Source organism: Castor canadensis, chromosome 9 (assembly GCF_047511655.1).
Source record: "Castor canadensis chromosome 9, mCasCan1.hap1v2, whole genome shotgun sequence".
Lineage (NCBI taxonomy): Eukaryota > Metazoa > Chordata > Mammalia > Rodentia > Castoridae > Castor > Castor canadensis.
In genome coordinates, this window is record NC_133394.1 from 95,393,777 (window position 1) to 95,412,434 (window position 18,658).

General features: G+C 35.0%; 1 long non-coding RNA gene across 1 annotated transcript; it reads right to left on the minus strand.

Moving 5' to 3' along the window:
* Positions 1-14,021: 14,021 nt before the first annotated feature.
* Positions 14,022-15,189, minus strand: LOC141410954 (uncharacterized). Its single transcript, XR_012435782.1, has 3 exons — positions 15,068-15,189; positions 14,883-14,990; positions 14,022-14,669 (listed from the first exon to the last, which is right to left on the minus strand). It is a non-coding gene; the product is annotated as an uncharacterized lncRNA (long non-coding RNA).
* Between the last annotated feature and the right edge of the window lie 3,469 nt (positions 15,190-18,658).

Below are 18,658 nucleotides of genomic sequence, written 5' to 3' on the forward strand. Positions count from 1 at the left end.
CCTGACCTGTATTTCTTCTTTTAAGAAGTATCTTATCGGGGCACCCTCTCTTGGGATCCTCCCCCCAACTCTGGGGGCTCAATTCTTCCACTTTCCACTTTTTTATCTTAATGAACTCTCCTGTTTTACACTTAAAAAAAAGTATTCAGTTCATTTGCCCATTTGTTGATTGTATTATTTGTTCTTTAGCTGTTTAATTTTTTACACATTTAAACATTTCATCTCCCACTGAAGGCCATTGACCTAACGTTCACACTATAATCATTTATCACAGAAAATTTGCAAAGTCCAGGCAGATGACGAATACTTTACAACCCCAATTGACAAAGAGTGAACTATGTCCACTGAAAAGTATACTCTAGGCAAATGAATTACAGAAAGTCCACACACATACACACACAAAATGCTTTCCAAAGACTAGCCTCGAGTTTGGAGACGGAGAAATGCTGAGTCCAGCATTTATGTAATCAGTTGAGGAGATCTCATTGGCAGAGGATCAACAAATGAGTCACACTAGTCTGTAATGTGGGGACAGTTTATAGCTCTGAAAAGCTGCAGTGACAAATATAATAGAAGAATCAACTCACTTAAATATGACAATTAATTCTCCTACTTTGGAGAAACTCTAAAAAATATTATATTGCTATATGTTACACGTTCTACTGAGCCCATTTTTCACACAACAGTGGAGAGTCTTTCATAAAAGACAATGTGGTGAAGTAAAACTAGAGAATATAATGTCAGTTTTCAATAACACCTGGGAAAATCACTGTACCTCCTCCAATGTGAAAAATTCCTTTAAAAAATGCAATGGGGAAGCCAGGTGCTGGCGGCTCAAACCTGTAATCCTAGCTACTCAGGAGGCGGAGATCAGGAGTATCACAGTTCGAAGCCAGCCCCAGGCAAATAGTTCAAGAGACCCTATCTCGAAAAACCCATCACAAAAAAGGGCTTGTAGAGTGGCTCAAGGTGTAGGCCCTGAGTTCAACCCCCCCAAGACTGCCAAAAAACAAAAATACAATGGATGCTATATTACACACAAATTAGAAAAATTGTTCCAGATATATTAGGATTAGAGAATTATTTTCCCCTCTAACCTACAGCCAAAACCCCATGAACTACAAGAACATGCAGCCCTGAGATTACTACTTCTATACTCAACAGAAAACCCACTAAGAATTACAGTCTGTCTGGATGTTATCCTTCCTCTACCATTTGCTAGTTTTTGTCATTGAGCAAGTTAACAGGAGTCTCAATTTCCTCAACTACAAATTGAGGGACATGAATTTCTTTTGAGGATTTAGTGATTTAGTTCATCTAAAGAACATGGTAAATACTAAGCACACAGCAAGATAGAAAATTTCCCTTTTAGCATGTTCAAAATAGAAATGAATTTGGCTTATAAAAAATGAAGGAAAGTTTTTAAGAACAAGGCAAGGATATCTCCTCTCAACATTGCTTTGCATTATTGAACATGAAGTCCTGCTTAATGCAATAAAATAAGAAGGTGAAACAGATATACAAATTGGGAAGGAAGAAAACCTATCTTTGTTGCAGATCACATGATATCTATGTAGAAAATCTGAAAGAATCAACAAAAACTCCTGGAACTAGTAAGCAATTATAGCAGGGTTTCAGTATACAAGGTTAACATACAAAAGTCAATTACTACTCTGTATACCAGCAATGAATCAGTGGAATGTGAAGTTAAAAACAAAATTCCATTCACATTAGTACCTCCAAAAACTGAAATACTTAAATATAATCCTAAAAAACTATTTTGAATATTATATAAGAAAAACTACAAATCTTGTTTTTAAAAAAAATCAAAGAACTAAATAGACAGATATTCTATGTTCATGGATAAGAAAACTTGACATTGCTCTGATATCAGTTCCTCTTCAGTTGATTAGTAGATTCAATGAATCACAATAAATATCTCAGCAAGATATTTTGTAGGTATTGGCAAACTGAATATAAAGACTATAAGGAGAGGCAAAAGATTCAGAATAGCCAACACGGTATTAAACAAAGTCAGAAAACTGATGCTACCCAACTTCAAGATTTACTATAAGCTATAGCAATCAAGACAATCAAGTGTTGATAGAAGAACAGGCAAATATTTCAAAGAAACAGAATAGAGAGTTCAGAAATGAACCTACATAAATATAGTCAACTGATTTTTGACTAAAGAGTAAAAGCAATGCAATGGAGAAAAGAGTATTTTAAATAACATTACTGGAACAGCAAGACATCAAGAAGCAAAAAAAGTGAGTCTAGTTACAGACTTTTATAAATTTCATACAAGTTAACTTTAAATGTATGGCAGACCTAAATTTAAACAAAGCAACTATAACGTTCCTAGAAGATACGAGAAAATCTAGATGGCCTTTGATTTAGCAGTGACTTCTGATCATAACACCAAAGGCACAATCTATAAATGAAAGAACTCATAAACCGGTCTTCATTAAAATTAAATTTTTCTGCTCCGCAAAAGACACTATCAGAAGAATAAAATGGCAAGGCATAGACTTGGAGAAAGTATTCATAAAAGACATCAGATGAAGAGTTGCTATCTGAACTGACACAATAATTCTTAAGACTCAACAATAAGGAAACATCAATCTGATTAAAATATAGGTCAAAAATATCTCACCAAAGAAGATATACAGATGGTAAATAAGCATATGAAAAAGAGTTCCACATGGTATGTCACAGGAAAATGTAAATTAAAACAGCAATGAATTATCACTACACACCTATTAGAAATGGCCAACCAAAAGACCAAAAATCATATGTTCTCCCTCATACGTGGACATTAGATCAAGGGCAAACACAACAATGGGATTAGACTATGAGCACATGATAAAAGCGAGAGCACACAAGGGAGGGGTGAGGATAGGTAAGACACCTAAAAAACTAGCTAGCATTTGTTGCCCTTAACGCAGAGAAACTAAAGCAGATACCTTAAATGCAACTGAGGCCAATAGGAAAAGGGGAACAGGTACTAGAGAAAAGGTTAGATCAAAAAGAATTAACCCAGAAAGTAACACCCACGCACAGGAAATCAATGTGAGTCAATACCGTGTATCCTTATCTCAACCAGCAAAAACCCTTGTCCCTTCCTGTTATTGCTTATACTCTCTCTACAACAAAATTAGAAATAAGGGCAAAATAGTTTCTGCTGGGTATTGAGGGGGTGGAGTGGGTGGTAAGGGAGGGAATGGGGGCAGGGGGGAGAAATGATCCAAGCCTTGTATGCACATATGAATAATAAAAGAAAAAAAAATGGCCAAAATCCAAAACACAATACCAAATGCCACACAGGATGAGGAACAACAAGAATGCTTATTCATTGCTGTTAGGACTACAAAATGGACAACCACCTGGAAGGCAGTTTAGCAGTTTCTTACAAAACTAAACATACCCTTACCATATGATCTAGAAATTGCACTTGATATTTCCCAAAGGAGTTGAAAACATAGGTCCATGCAAAATCATATACACAGATTTTTATAGAATCTTTATTCATGACTGCCAAAATTAGAAGCAACCAAGATGTCTATTAATATGTGAATGGATAAATAAACTGTGATACATCCAGACAATGGAATATTATTCAGCACTAAAAAGAAATGAGAGTTGAGCATGGTATAACCTGTAAGCCCAGCTACATGAGAGGTGGAAATAGGAGGATCACAGTTTGAGACCAGCCAGGAAAAAAAAAGTTTGCAAACCTTATCCCACAAACAAGTTGGGTGTGGTGGCACACACCTTTAATTCTCAGTGACTCAGGAGCCAGAGGTAAGAGGATCAGGGTCTGAGACTGAGCAAGGCAAAACTATGAGACCCTATTTAAATAAGAAACTAAAACAAAAAAGGTTGGAGGCACAGCTAGAGTGTAGAGCACTTGTCTAGAAAGTGGGAGACCCTGAATTCAAATCCCAGTACCACCAAAAAAAAAAAAGGAAGGAAGGGAGGAAGGGAGAGAGGGAGAGAGGGAAAGAAAGAAGGAGGGAGGGAGGGAGAGAGGGAAAGAAGGAAGGAGGAAAGAGAGAGTTATTAATCCAAGGAAAGACATGGAGGAAATTTAAGTGCATATTATTAAATTTAAGATGTCAGTCTGAAAATGTTACATACTATATGATTCCAACTATATGATATTCTGGAAAAGGTAAAATTTTGGAGACAGAAAAAGATCAATGGCAATCAGAGAGAGGTTGGTGAGGAAGAAAAGGCAAAACAAAGAGGATTTTTTATCAAGTATGATATATTTGATATATTGTAATAACATTTGTAAATGCTACAATACACTCTCACCCAGCACAACAATAAAGAAAAAAAAGAAGATTTTTTTAGAACAAGAAAACTACCTTGTGTTTTACTATAATGGTGAATATATCTCATAAATTTGTTCAAACCCATAGAATGCACAATGTTAAGACTGAAATCTAACTAATGCAACCTATGAACTTTGAGCAATAATGATAAGTCAGTGAAGGTTTATTTGTTGTAGCAAACAGAAGATGTATCAGGGCAGAAGAATATGGCAAATCTCTGTACCTTCTCAGTTTTCCTGTAGACATAAAATTGCTCTAAAAATAAACTCAGTGTTTTCTTTAGTCAGAATACCAGTGTCACTTTATTTTCATTTGCTGTCATGATAAAAAGGTTGTTTAATGACAATTATTTAATTATTTTCTTATTAAAATTCTTACAAAATGACCCAGCAAATATATAATTCAAATACAATTTAAAATATATTGATTTAGGGAGTTTTTATTCCCATTTCCTCTGTGAGGAGTAGAAAAATGTTTCTCTCTTCCCCCCCATTTCTCCATAATTTATCCTGCTACACTGAAATGAAGTCTTGCTAAAACTTAGGGAGGTAGATAGATAGCTAGATGATAGATATGATATTAGAAAAATTTCTATTCTATGTTTTGGTTTTCTTTTTTTATTGTTTTTATATTTATTCATATGCATATACATTGTTTGGCCTATCTCTCCCCCCTGTCCCTCCACCTTCCTCCCCCTCTCCCCACCCCCCACCCCCTGGCTTCCAGGCAGAACCTGTTCTGCCTTCTTGTTCTCCAATTTTGTTGAAGAGAAAACATAGAGATAATAAGAAAGACATAGCATTTTTGCTAGTTAGAGATAGAGATAGCTATACAGAGAGATTCCTAGTGTTGCTTCCATGCACTTGTGTATTACAACCCACATTTGTTCATCTCTACCAGACCTCTTCATTACTTCCTGGTCACCTTCCCATAGTGGCCTCTGCCAGAATAAACTCTTTTTTGAAAGTAAGGAAAGTTGCATTCTTTTACAGCTTCTTTATTCACAAAACACATAAAATTCTCTCTCTCTCTCTCTCTCTCTCTCTCTCTTTCTCTCTCTCTCTCTCACACACACACACACACACACACATAAATACTACACACTTACATGTATTTAAGTAAATAAAACTAATTTTGTACTGAAAATATGTCTACATTTCCTCAAACTTTTAGCAAATCTTGGAGGCTTCACAAATTCATGATACACGTAAGGACCGACAATATTAAATATAATGGGAGAAATCATTAAAATAGATTAATTATTAAGGATTATTTTTGATCACTTGCAAGTCATATTATTTTATTAATCTGTTATCCTGGAATTCTTTCTGCTTTTATTCCACAGTCAATATATTCATAGAACTTGATCATATACCCTAGTAAAGATTTTTAGAGAAATTTTGACTGATTTTAAAATACATTATGATCCTTTGAGGCATTCATTGTTTTAGACAACCATTTCAAAAATATATTTACTGAGTGCCTGCAGTGTGCCAGGAATTGTGCTAAACATAAAAAGCAAAATGGTTGTTATAAATGAACAATTGTTGAATAAAGGCAACATTAATCTTTTCAACATGTCGCTTTCAACATGCTTTCATAAAATCCAACATGTGTGTAGGGGAATATGTGATTACACCACCACAGATTTCTAGTCTTAGGAAATAAAGGCTAGTGAAATTCCATTAATTTGAAAATCCATGGGAATAGCCACTCAATTTGTCTGTCTTTGTAATCAAAACTCTTCCATGAAATTGAAATGAGAATTGATCATTCCATAGTCTGCTGGATTTACATTATTCTTCAATTTTAATATGCCATTGGTTGAAGATATAGCATAAAATTAATAATTTCTGAGAGAAGAGGAAAGAAGGGAAAAGGAAGAATAACATTAAAAATTAATTGAAAGAGTTTCCAAATTTTAGAAATGTTAAAATGATAAAATAATTGTGTTAGGGGCCTGTGCTATTTTAAAGGTCATCTTTTGAAACAAGTATTTATTTCCATCCAAAAGAATTATTTGTGCTATTTAATTGAATGCAAAGAATATAAATCTAAATGATCCTGTTCTTAGAAATTAATAGACAATTTTTCTGGGAAAATCTAGCGAAACAGATGCTTGACTGCTTCAAATAATAAATTATTCCAACTTAACTGCTTTCAGAATTGATCAGCTGATCTAAATATCTCAGGGATCACATGGCCTTCTTATATACTCTATTAATTCCAAAGGCACATCAGAGTCACATGATATTCTGATGCTCTGATCTTAACAGAAGCAAATTATGTGTTTATAACCACACCACAGCAATAGAGAAATTAAGAATTCAGGGCATGTTTTAATAGAATTTAATTAAATTTTATTCAAATTAAAATAAAGGAAGCCAAGTACCGATGGCTCATGCCTGAAATCTTTGCTTCTTGTGAGGATGAGCTCAGAAGAATTGCAGTTCAAGCCCAGCCCAGGCAAATAGCTCACAAGAACACACCTCAAAAATAACCACAGCAAAATGGACTGGAGAGGTGGCTCAACTTGTAGAGCACCTGTTTTAGTTTAAACCCTAGTCCCAGAAAAAAAAAAAAAGTGGTTTTCTGAGCACTTGAAAAAGTAAAGAGATATGTGATGCTAGTCAAATAATTAGAGAATCAGTACAAATAGAGTATCAAACCCAATTTATCCAACTTAATCACAATAATCCTTCCATATTAAATATACTTTTAAAATATATGAAAGATGTGGGTGCTGGTGGTTCACACCTGTAATCCTAGCTTCTCAGGAAGCAGAGATCAGGAGGATTGCGGTTCGAAGCCAGCCCAGGCAAATAGTTTGCCAAGACCCTATTTCAAAAAAACCCTTCACAAAAATAGGGTTGGTGGAGTGGCTAAAGGTGAAGGCCCTGAGTTCAAGCCCCAATAATGAGATATATATATGTATATATATATATACATTTTTTTTAAGGATCTACTCATATATATATATATATATATATATATATATGAAAGAATATAGAGTAGATCCTTAAAATAGTCTTCTTAACTCTCATAACATAATTCTGAATTACTACAGCAATGAATTACTAGAAAAAGCTATGAAAAATAGAAACCCACAAACAAACATTGAAATGTATAAGAGGCTGGTTATACCTCCTAAGTCTAGCTTATAGTAACGCATAATAAATATTTGTTCAGTTAATGAGTGAATCACTTCACATCTCAATTAAAATGTATGCCTTGACATAATTATATATTTGTATATGCAGAGGATCTATTCAGTCACTTGATAATCATCAAAACTGATTGCTACATCTGCAATTACCTTTTCTTTATGTTTCTTTATCTTCAAAGACAGATCTTAGGCTGGGTTTGGTGGTGGAATCATATAATCCCAAGACTTGGGAGGATGGAGGCAGGTAGATGTTGAGTTTGAGGCCAGCCTGGGCTATAGAGCAAGACCCTGTCTCAAATAAGAAAAAGAAAAAAGATCTTTGTCTGTCATCATAGATACATTATTGAATATAGAAGAGTGTCCAAGGGTCATTAATAGATTCAATTGAACTACAAATAACAAAATCTTTATAGAAATAATTTTTTAAATATTTTTATAGAAATGTTTCCTACAAGTTTTTTATAGCTCCCCCTTTAAACAACACAACTATGACCATCCTTCTTTTTATGAGTGCTTCCTCCAGAATGGAGCACATGGGATAAGGTGCATCATGGTAAATTCAAATAAAGAACTTTGAGCTTTACTTGATTGTTCTTATTTCCTTTGTAACCTTAGGGAAGTCAAAGCTCATAGATTTCAGTTAACTTGGTGGATCTTTGTAACGAATTCAATGTGGTTCAAACAATGTGGATATTTCATGATCCCAGCTGAATTATGTATTAAGGATTATGTTTATCTGCCTAATAGATTATTTAAAGTAATATTGGACAAGTAATTTAAGTTCTTAAGTCTCAATTTCTTTCTTTATAAAATGAAGATATTGGGCCAGATCTTTTCCATAATTTTGATTCCTTTGGTGCCTCGTTTTGAAATTATGCTCCTTTAATGTAACACAGTCTGGCAGTTGCTAAATTTGTGTTCCCATCTTCTATTGACCAATTTTATGGTGTTATACCTTTGATTGGTTGAATTGGGAGAATGAAGATATAATAATTTACCTATCCAGGATCAAAAGAAGTCTAGAAAAGGAGCAGTGATCTACATCTGCTGATAACCCTGTTTGAAACAACTCAGCAGAACACCATATTACTTTTTACTGGTCAACTACATGTGGCTGACTAAGTCAATTTTTTTCTGAACAAAAGCAGATTTTTATGTGTAAACAGTGACAGAAGAAAGGTTTAAAACTATGTAAATGTGAATGGAAACTTGGAAATAGCCATTTTTATAAACCACGAAAGTTTTCTGTTGTTAACCAGGAAATCCATGTTTATTTTGTAATTAAATGTCAAACTTATGGATTTTTTTGAACTTGGTAGTTAGTTCATAAAGGTTTACAGTAAATAAAAGGATATAATCTCGAGTACAGCAATACCAAAAGGAATTCAGTAGTTACTGCTGTTTAGGAATATGGATAGTAAGGCTAAGATACCATATGGGCCAGGTCATTTTTTTTCTATGCTGGTTGTCACATCTTAGCAAACATCAAAAACTAAAGAAGTTTTAAAGCCAATATTTACATAAAGAAAATCATAAAATCCAATGGTTCTGCAAACTGTGTTATATTATAGCCCATTTTGTGTGCTTTCCTACACAGTTTGGTTACAGGAGTTTTGTGCATTGTAAATATAAACAGCATGGAAAAGGTTAAATACCTGTATTCAGATTGTAAGATCTAGTCTGGACTTCTTGTGTATACTGTAATGTTAAATGAAAAAAGAACCCCCCTTATTACTATAGTAATGTGGTATTATATATGACAAACAGTTGAGTAATTAAAAATTTTTTGATTCCTTTGTGTCTATTATAAAGAATAGATTTTTCCCCCTGGTGTCAAAAGCCTAAGTAGTTTTTTAGAGTTGGGCTAGGTAGCATACGTTAGGGGAAATGAGTCTTTACTCTTCAAAAAAAAAACACCTAACACTTACTGTGGACCAGATTCTGTTCTAAGCACTTCACACATATGCACAATTAATCCTTACAACCAAAGTAGAAACCATCATTATGCCCACTTAACAGATGACTTAGCCTGCAGTATCAGGTCAAATATTAAATACGTTAGTAAGTAGTAGAGTCAAGATGCAAACCCATTAAATTAGGCTTCAAAATCAGCACTCTTAACCACTTCGCTCTGCTGAATGCCTAAGAAAAACAAAACCCACATGTTTATCCCTGTGGCAAACATTGATAATTTCAAATTGAACTCTTTCAGCTTCTCTACACATTAAGCAATGGTATGGAGGAAGGCTGAAAAAACGTGTGTTGTCAGTGCAACATATGGAAATCAGACTCAAACTTCTGACATTTTAATTTTGATTGACATTATGGCTAAAAGCTACCTAACTCTGGAAAAAAATAATATTATAACCCTGAAACTCGATTCAACATTATAATGATATTTGCTATTGTGTTGAAAATGGAAGCCCCATGAAGATTTCCTACCTCTTGACCATCCTTTTTATTACAGTCTGAATTTCCATCCTGCTGTTCAAAGGACTTGGCTCTCACTTTTAGTTATAAAATGTTTTTCTCTCTAGACCATAGGCTATTTGAGAATTGGGATGCTACCTGCCTTGTTTCTAATTCTATCTTCAATGGGTAAGATACTGAATGTTTAAGAAGTATATGTTAAATAAGTATATATGCAACATACATTTGCTGAATTAATAACAAAACATTTAATTCTGTTTTTGAAAAGTATCCAATTTTCTTTTTTCCTCTTCTTGCAACAACATAAATATATTTAATGGGGATTAATATAATTCTTAGCATTTTATTAATCAATTTGCTACTTTCAGAATCAAATCATTTGATCCCTATATATAGCAATTCACCATGGGAATTTACTGACACAAACTGATTTTATTTACTTTTACCCTTCAATATTATTTTTAGTTAAAGGCACAACTGAGGCTAGGGGTGCAGCTCAAAGGTAGAGCACTTGCCATTTGCCCAGCATGCACAAAGCCCTGGGTTAGTTCTCCAGCATAGCAAAAAAAAAAAGCATATATGACTTAATGTTATACAGTTTAAAGCTTCCTACTTAAGCTCACAAAGAAAAAAGAAATCACTTGCTTAACCATGAATATTTACTTTTTGTTCAAAATATAATACTCATTATTTAATAAAACAAGGACTAGTTTTTTTCCCAGACATTATAAGGATTGTAATAATTATGTATATCTTATAACCATGGAACAAAATTCCTTACATAATGTTAAATATAATTCTTCTAACTAGCACTGGAAGGCAATAAGGAAAGTTTAAAGAGAACACACTTGTCCAAGGTTAAACACTAGTGACTGGTTGAGCCAGAATGAAAGCTTGGTTCTTCTGAGTTGGAGTCTAGTAGCCTTCCATGATCCTGGCATTTGTTTTATAAGCAAATAATTTATGGCAGAGTAGGAAGAATCACCAACTACCGTCCAAATATCCAAAAATACATATATTAAACATAAATGTCAAATAAATATTGTCATGGCAACATCTGCCCAAAAATGTTTTATTTTTATGGCAAGTGAAGAAATTAAATCAGGAAAAGACAATTAAAAATTGTGGTTTGGTTATGCATTGCAAAGTAGAAATGCAAATCTGACTTTCAAAAACCATAAAAGAAAACTGAGAACTTACCACAGAAGAAATGGGAGTGGTGTAACCTGAATGAGAAACCTGAAATGTTCATATAGTGCAGACTCTTGCATGTTAAACATGTATTTTGATTGGTTCGATCTCAACCAATTATCCTAGAAATGTTTTCTTTGAAAGATAAGTCTTTGTTATTTAATGCATAAAAGACTTCTTCAATTAAAAGTGAAATATCTAATTTACAAGATAAAATTAAGGTCTATTTCTGTTTCAGCAGCAAAGAAACTAAACACTAAAAAGCCAAACGAGTTCAGTAATCAAATCACAAGTCCAAACCTGTTGTTTACAAAGAGATCATTGAAGATTCCTATTAACTGCATTAGGCCGTCTTTCATTAAGTTGATAAGCTGAATTTAAAGTGAACTCTAAAAACTGTAATTTAAAATAGAGGAGAATAGAGAAAAGCAACCACATGATATAGTCACTCAGCTTTATGAACCAAAGTAACCTGAAGTGTAATTACGTGATTACCTAAACTTCAAGGTAAATATTAATGATTAAAATGTGGATGGTGAGACTCAGACTAATACTCTTGTATATCTACTACAAGAGAGTCAAGGCTATCACTGCTTCTTTAAACAAATCCTGAAACCCACGCATAGTAACCTTTGAAATTTTAACAGTGCTGGGTTGCACTGATTGCTTCAGTTTACATGCCTCTGGTCAGAAAACTTTGGACAGGCCATGTTTGTTTGGAAAATTTGTAGATAGTGTATCTCTTTAAGTTAAACAAACCCTTGGACACATGCCCATGCTGTTTATTGAGTATTGTACTCTAAAGTGGAAAATTTCAGTGGCAAGGATAAATGGAATAGTATCGACAAAAAATACTCATTTTTTCCTACCTTTTCTGTCACCTACATTTCATATGAAAAGATGCTTCTATCTTTTTGTTTTATTCTTCAAGAGAATGATTCTATATGATCTTGAGATACAACTACTTAAAGTTAATACTAGAATTTTATTATGATGTCATAAATATATAAACTTCATTCTCTTTGCTTTACTCTGTATTGAAATGCAGGGGTGTTCCTAAACAAATTTTAGTAGTGCAATTCTATTTTTCTATTGAATTTTATTAAAATATCAATGTCTTGATAAATTAAAGCCATATGACTCTATAGCAAAGAAAGTTTATATCATGAATGAAGAAATGAAACTAATTACACATGAATCTTGATAATAGTATTAAGAATACTAATAACATGATTAGGTTGGATCACTACCATTTATCTTTCACAACTTTTTTTTGAGTTACAGAGGTTTGAACTCAGGACCTCACACTTGCTACACCACCACTTATGCTACTCTACCTGCCCGTTACTATTTATCTTAGAGTAGAAATGCTAAAGAGAAAATAAACAGTCATGTTAAACTCTAAATGTATTCAGTTTATTGAGAACTGAAACACGAATGTGTATGGATTTCTTCTAAGTTGTTCTCCCGCTTCACACTAGTAGTATTTTCACATGTAGTGAAAGCTTAGAATAAGATAACTGTTAACAGTACAAAAATTGCCTTATTCCAAGCACCAGGATAACACTGCAGCCAGATATAATGACAATTCAAGTGAACTATAACCCTCATTTTCTAATTTCCTAAACTTCTTAATCATAAGCAAAGGTATGATACAAAATCTGAGGTCTAATCTATACATCCATGTGAAAGCCAGGTTCTGTGACAAATCCATAATGAAAAAGGAGGGGAAATTTGGTGGAAAGACTGTTCCTGTATACCTCAATCTAGCATAACTGTCATTATTATTATTATTATTATTACTATTATTGGCTGTACTGGAGTTTGAACTCAGACTCTAGCTCTTGCTAGGTAGGCTCTCTACCACTTGAGCCTTACCTCCATCCCTTAACATAAGTATTATTAAAAAACAAACTGCTCGTGGGAGGGGGTAGGGTGAAGGAAAGAGATTAAGTTGACAGTGTATGGTAAATGGACTTCATATAGCTATACAAAACAGAACTAAAAAACCTCTTGCAATTGCTTTAAGTGTGGTGGGGAAGAGGTTGAGGGGGAGAGATGATGGGGGCAATGTAAATAATGTACAATATAAGTCTAATAGGAATTATCACTATGAATCCCCCCTGTATAATTGAATATATCCTAGTAAAAAATTTACTTAAAAAACCCTGCTGAATAGTACATATATTCTTAACATTGCTTACAGTGCAGTGAAAAATGTTGCAAAAACATTTTAATCTACATGCAATTAGATGGAACATGCCCTATGCAGTTCACCTCATTCTCAGCCTAATTCACACATTTATGTCTTACATGCCTGGCCTTGGTACACCATTAAGTTTATAACCTTTGTGCTAAACTGACTTACATTCCACCAGAACAAAGAGAGCTTTAGGGAGTTCCTTTTATCATGACAACCAAGGAGAAGTTGGTTGGGTTTTAAATCTAGGAACATTTATAATTTATGACTCCCCCAATTAAATACAAAAAAGAAGAATCACAGCCATGTAGGGGAGTGTCAGGAATCCTGGAGCTCTGCAAACCTCACTCCTATTCTAGAAAAGGAGTCCATGAGTTCAGGGTGCCATTAGAGGTAGGCCCCACAAAAGGGTAACACTAGCTGAGATGTGAAGTTCTGAGGCCTTCCACCTCCTGCAAGGCACAAGAACCAACATATAGCTTGGTTACTAAGAATTTCCAGCTCATCTTGTAGTGAGATCCTCCCCAAATGAAAAGTCTATTAGATCTATGATTCCAATAGAAACAATTACCTGCTGATGACATCTTTCTGATAACTACTCATTTCTTCTTCAATTTCCTCCACATAATTACTATCCCCATCACTGTAATATTTTTTATAGTAACATACATTTATTTAATATTCAATCCTCTAGACAATAGGAGTTGGGAAATGTTTTTTTTATTTTTGTACTGGGTAGGGATACAGTGCTGCATTTACAAAGGTTCTTATACTGTATCAAATATATCATACTTGAATTCACCCCCTCCACTGCTGTCTTTCATCTCCCCTCACCTGATTCCTGAAAAAGTTTCAACAGGTATCATTTTTGCATTTATATACATGCATAATATGCTAATATCCATCTATAATTATAGACTTCCCAAGTGACACAAAATCTTGAGACACTTTTGTTAAGAAAACTTTTAGTTTTTAATCTTGTTCATCTATATGTGAAAAGCAAAATTTCCACGGTCCCAATCCACAGTGTCATTTTTTTCTTCCTGTATAGACAATAGAGAGAGAACTCCTAATGAAAAGAAGGGATGTTCCATTCTACTTAAAAATAAAGTGGAGACCCTTTCCAGAGGAAGAATAAAAGAAGCAAAAGAGAACTTCAAAAGGAATGAGAATAGGATGAATGTATCAACAATGGCATTCTGACACGGATTCTCCTATAAAAGGGAATATGATGATAGAAATTCCAATAGGATGAAGAGAAAGCCAAAAGCAGTTTTATGCTGCTTCTCATTTGGAACTTGTAGAGGAAAACTCTCTCATCTGGGTCAACATGGGGAGGACCCTGTAAAGCAGAAATAAACACAATTACATAATGACAAGTGAGTTCTTAAATGACCTATAGCATTATGTCATAAAAGTTTATAATCACATCATACATGAATGAAAAAGAAGCCAGCACATAGGCCAGCACATGGGTCTGATGTTGAGATAAGACAACACTATTTTGTGAATTCATCTGCTATGGTTTGTGAGGATAGCCAAATATAGTACTCACAGAGCTTCATCTTTGGTACAGAAGGTTCAATTGTGGCATTTTCTGCTACAGAGGTTTTGAAATATCCTCACAAGATGATACACTGTGCAGATAGTGTATTATAGAACCCTGTAGAATGAGAGAATTAAATTTAAGAATACTGGAGAAAAGACAGAAAAGTACTCTCAAAAATTAAAACTCAGAACCTCATAACTTGGCAGATTTGAGACACTAAATTCTAATCATTCCTTTAGGTTAGCCCCAAGTCAGAAAAGAAATGAACTGTCACTCTGGTCATCATTTTATACTTGTCATAACACTGCCTTGGGATAAGTACATGGTGTTCTGGGCAGGTCTCAGGCAGACCGGCACAAGCCATTAGGAGGTAACAGTCCTTTTGGCAACAGGTTATCAGAAAGTCAATTATCACAGGAAAGATCATTTAGAAGATTGGAAACACTTCTTATCCTACAGAACCCACCCACACATATTTGTCTACTCAGTGCTCTTCTACAAAACTTTACCAAACCTACTGCATGCTTGTTGACTCTAGCCTTGAAATACTAACCAGAGGAATTAGAGGTCACCTATCACCAAGTTAAAGAGCTCACCAAAAACACCCCGAGCAGAAACCTGGAGCAGACATCCCTTCCTTCTGCTTTATCCACTCTTGTTTCAAGACTTTCACATCACTTTCAACAGTATCTCCCTTACTTCAAGCAGATCTCTGGCATTTATTTTCAAAGGACAAGAATTACTTTCCTTTTCTCTTATATACCTCTCTTTTTCCAACTTACATGAAGAGAATTTCCTCTCTCTGACCCATTATTTGCTTCTAAGTTTGTTCTCAAGTGGGATTTTTTAAATGGTCTTACAGGGTGAGACAGGGAAGACAATGTAATTTACTGGTTTGGATGAAAGAACTGGCGTGGTGGTCAACAACCCAATGAACAAAACAAAGCATATAGCAGAGGAGACCATTCTTGATAACAGTTTTCTTCTGTTCTTATGCCCTCTTTCTCCCAACAGTTGCTTGGGAATTTTGGTCCAGAGGGTGAACTTTATTTGATTTCCACATGTTGACACCAGATACTGGCTGCAGAAATGCCAACCTTACCTCAATCACAGGCCTAAAAAAGAGAAAAATCATGTGAAACAAGAAGTTTTAGACCTTGCCACATGCCTGCAATATGCACAGCAGCTGCCTGTTACCCACAGTGGATATACTAGAGCCCTACCATCTGATCCTCCTGATTTTTCAGATGTTCTCAGTGCTATCACAATGAGAATGAACTGAACTAGCCACCAAATTCCAGATGAATTGCATCTGGGATTAAATGAAGACACAATTATGCAATTTAATTAATTAATCTCCTTATGGAGTATCTGCTCCTATAACACCAGAACTTTTTTTATTATTCATTTATTCACATGTGCATACATTGTTTGGGTCATTTCTCCCCCCTGCCCTCCACCCCCACCCTCTCCCCCTCTCCCAGCTGGCTTCCAGGCAGAACCTGTTCTGCGCTTTTTCTCCAGTTCTGTTGAAGAGTAGAAATAAGCAATAATAAGAAAGACAGCGTTTTTGCTATACATAGAGATTCCTAGCATTGTTTTCATGTACAAATGTGTTTCAATCCAGGTTGATTCATCTCTAACTGATCTTTACACTGGTTCCTGATCCCCTTCTTGTTTTGACTTCTGTCACTTTAAGGTTTCTGTATTAGTTCCTCTGGAGTGGGGACATCAAACATTTTCATGTTTTCAGTTTTCTATCTGTCCCCATACCTCCTCGATGTGTTCTCCCCTTCTCATGTAACACAAGTCCACCAACATTGCTGTATTAGCCTAGATCTAAAGACCACATAAGATGGAGAACATACGATTTTTTGGTCTTCTGAGCCTGGCTAATCTCACTCAGAATGATGTTCTCCAGTTCCATCCATTTACTTGCGAATGATAAGATTTCATTCTTCTTCATGGCTGAGTGAAAAAAAAATCCATTGTATATAAATACCACATTTTCTTGATCCATTCATCCATAGTGGAGCATCTTGGTTGTTTCCATAACTTGGCTATTGTGAATAGCACTGCAATATACATGGGTATGCAGGTGCTTTTGGAATAACCTGTGTTGCATTCCTTCGGATATATCCCCAGGAGTGGGATTGCGGGATCATGTGGCAGATCTATGTTTAGATTTTTAACAAGCCTCCAATTTTTTTTCCAGAGTGGTTGCATCAGCTTGCATTTTCACCAGCAGTGGGTTAGGGTTCCTTTTTCCCCATATCCTCGCCAACACCTGTTGTTGGTGGTGCTTTTGATGATGGCTATTCTAACAGGGGTGAGGTAGAATCTTAGTGTGGTTTTGATTTGCATTTCCTTTATGGCTAGAGATGGTGAGCATTTTTTCATGTGTTTTTTGGCCATTTGAATTTCTTCTTTTGAGAATGTTCTGTTTAGTTCAGTTGCTCATTTCTTAATTGGTTCATTGATTTTGGGAGAGTTTAGTTTCTTAAGTTTCATGTATATTCTGGTTTTCAGTCCTTTGTCTGATCTATAGCTAGCAAATATTTTCTCCTACTCTGTGGGTGGTCTCTTCAGTTTTGAGTCCATTTCTTTTGTTGTGCAGAAGGTTTTTAATTTTATGAAGTCCCATTTGTTCATCCTTTCTCTTAGTTGCTGGGCAGCTGGGGTTCTATTGAGGAAGTCCTTGCCTATACCTATTACTTCCAGAGTGTTTCCTGCTCCTTTCTGTGCTAACTTCAGAGTTTCAGGTCTGATAATAAGGTCCTTGATCCATTTTGAGTTGATACTAGTACAGGGTGATAGACATGGATCTAGTTTCAGTTTCTTGCAGTTGCTTTTCCCAGCAACATTTGTTGAACAGGCTGTCTTTTCTCCATCGTATATTTTTGGCCCTTTTGTCAAAAATAAGGTGGGTATACTTGTGTGGATTCATATCTGGATCTTCTATTCTGTTCCACTGGTCTTCATGTCTGTTTTTGTGCCAGTACTATGCTGTTTCTATATCTGTTGCTTTGTAATATAGTTTGAAGTCAGGTATTGTGATGCCTCTAGCATTGCTGTTTTTGCTGAGTATTGCCTTGGCTATTCGTGGCCTCTTGTGTTTCCAAATGAACATTAGGGTGGATCTTTCAATCTCTGTGATGAAAGTCATTGGGATTTTGATGGGAATTGCATTAAACATGTAGATTGCTTTTGGTAGTATAGCCATTTTTACAATGTTGATTCTACCAATCCATGAGCATGGGAGATCTTTCCATCTTCTGTAGTCCTCCTCGATCTCTTTCTTCAGGGGTTTGTAGTACTCCTTGTAGAGGTCATTCACATCTTTTGGAAAGTTTACTCCTAGGTATTTGATTTTTTTTTTGAGGCTATTGTAAATGGAATTGTTTACATATACTCCTTCTCAGTTTGTTCGTTGTTGGTGTATAGAAAAGTTATTGACTTTTGTAAGTTGATTTTGTATCCTGCCACATTGCTATAACTGTTTATGGTGTCTAAGATATTTTGGGTTGATTTTTTTGGGTCTTTAAGGTACAGGATCATATCATCTGCAATTAGAGATATTTTGACAGTTCCTTACCTATTTGTATTCCTTTTATTTCTTCTTCTTGCCTAATAACACCAGAATATTTTTTTTTCATTTTTCATTTATTATTCATATGTGCATACAAGGCTTGGTTCATTTCTCCCCCCTGCCCCCACTCCCTCCCTTACCACCCACTCCGCCCCCTCTCTCTCCCCTCCCCAATACCCAGCAGAAACTATTT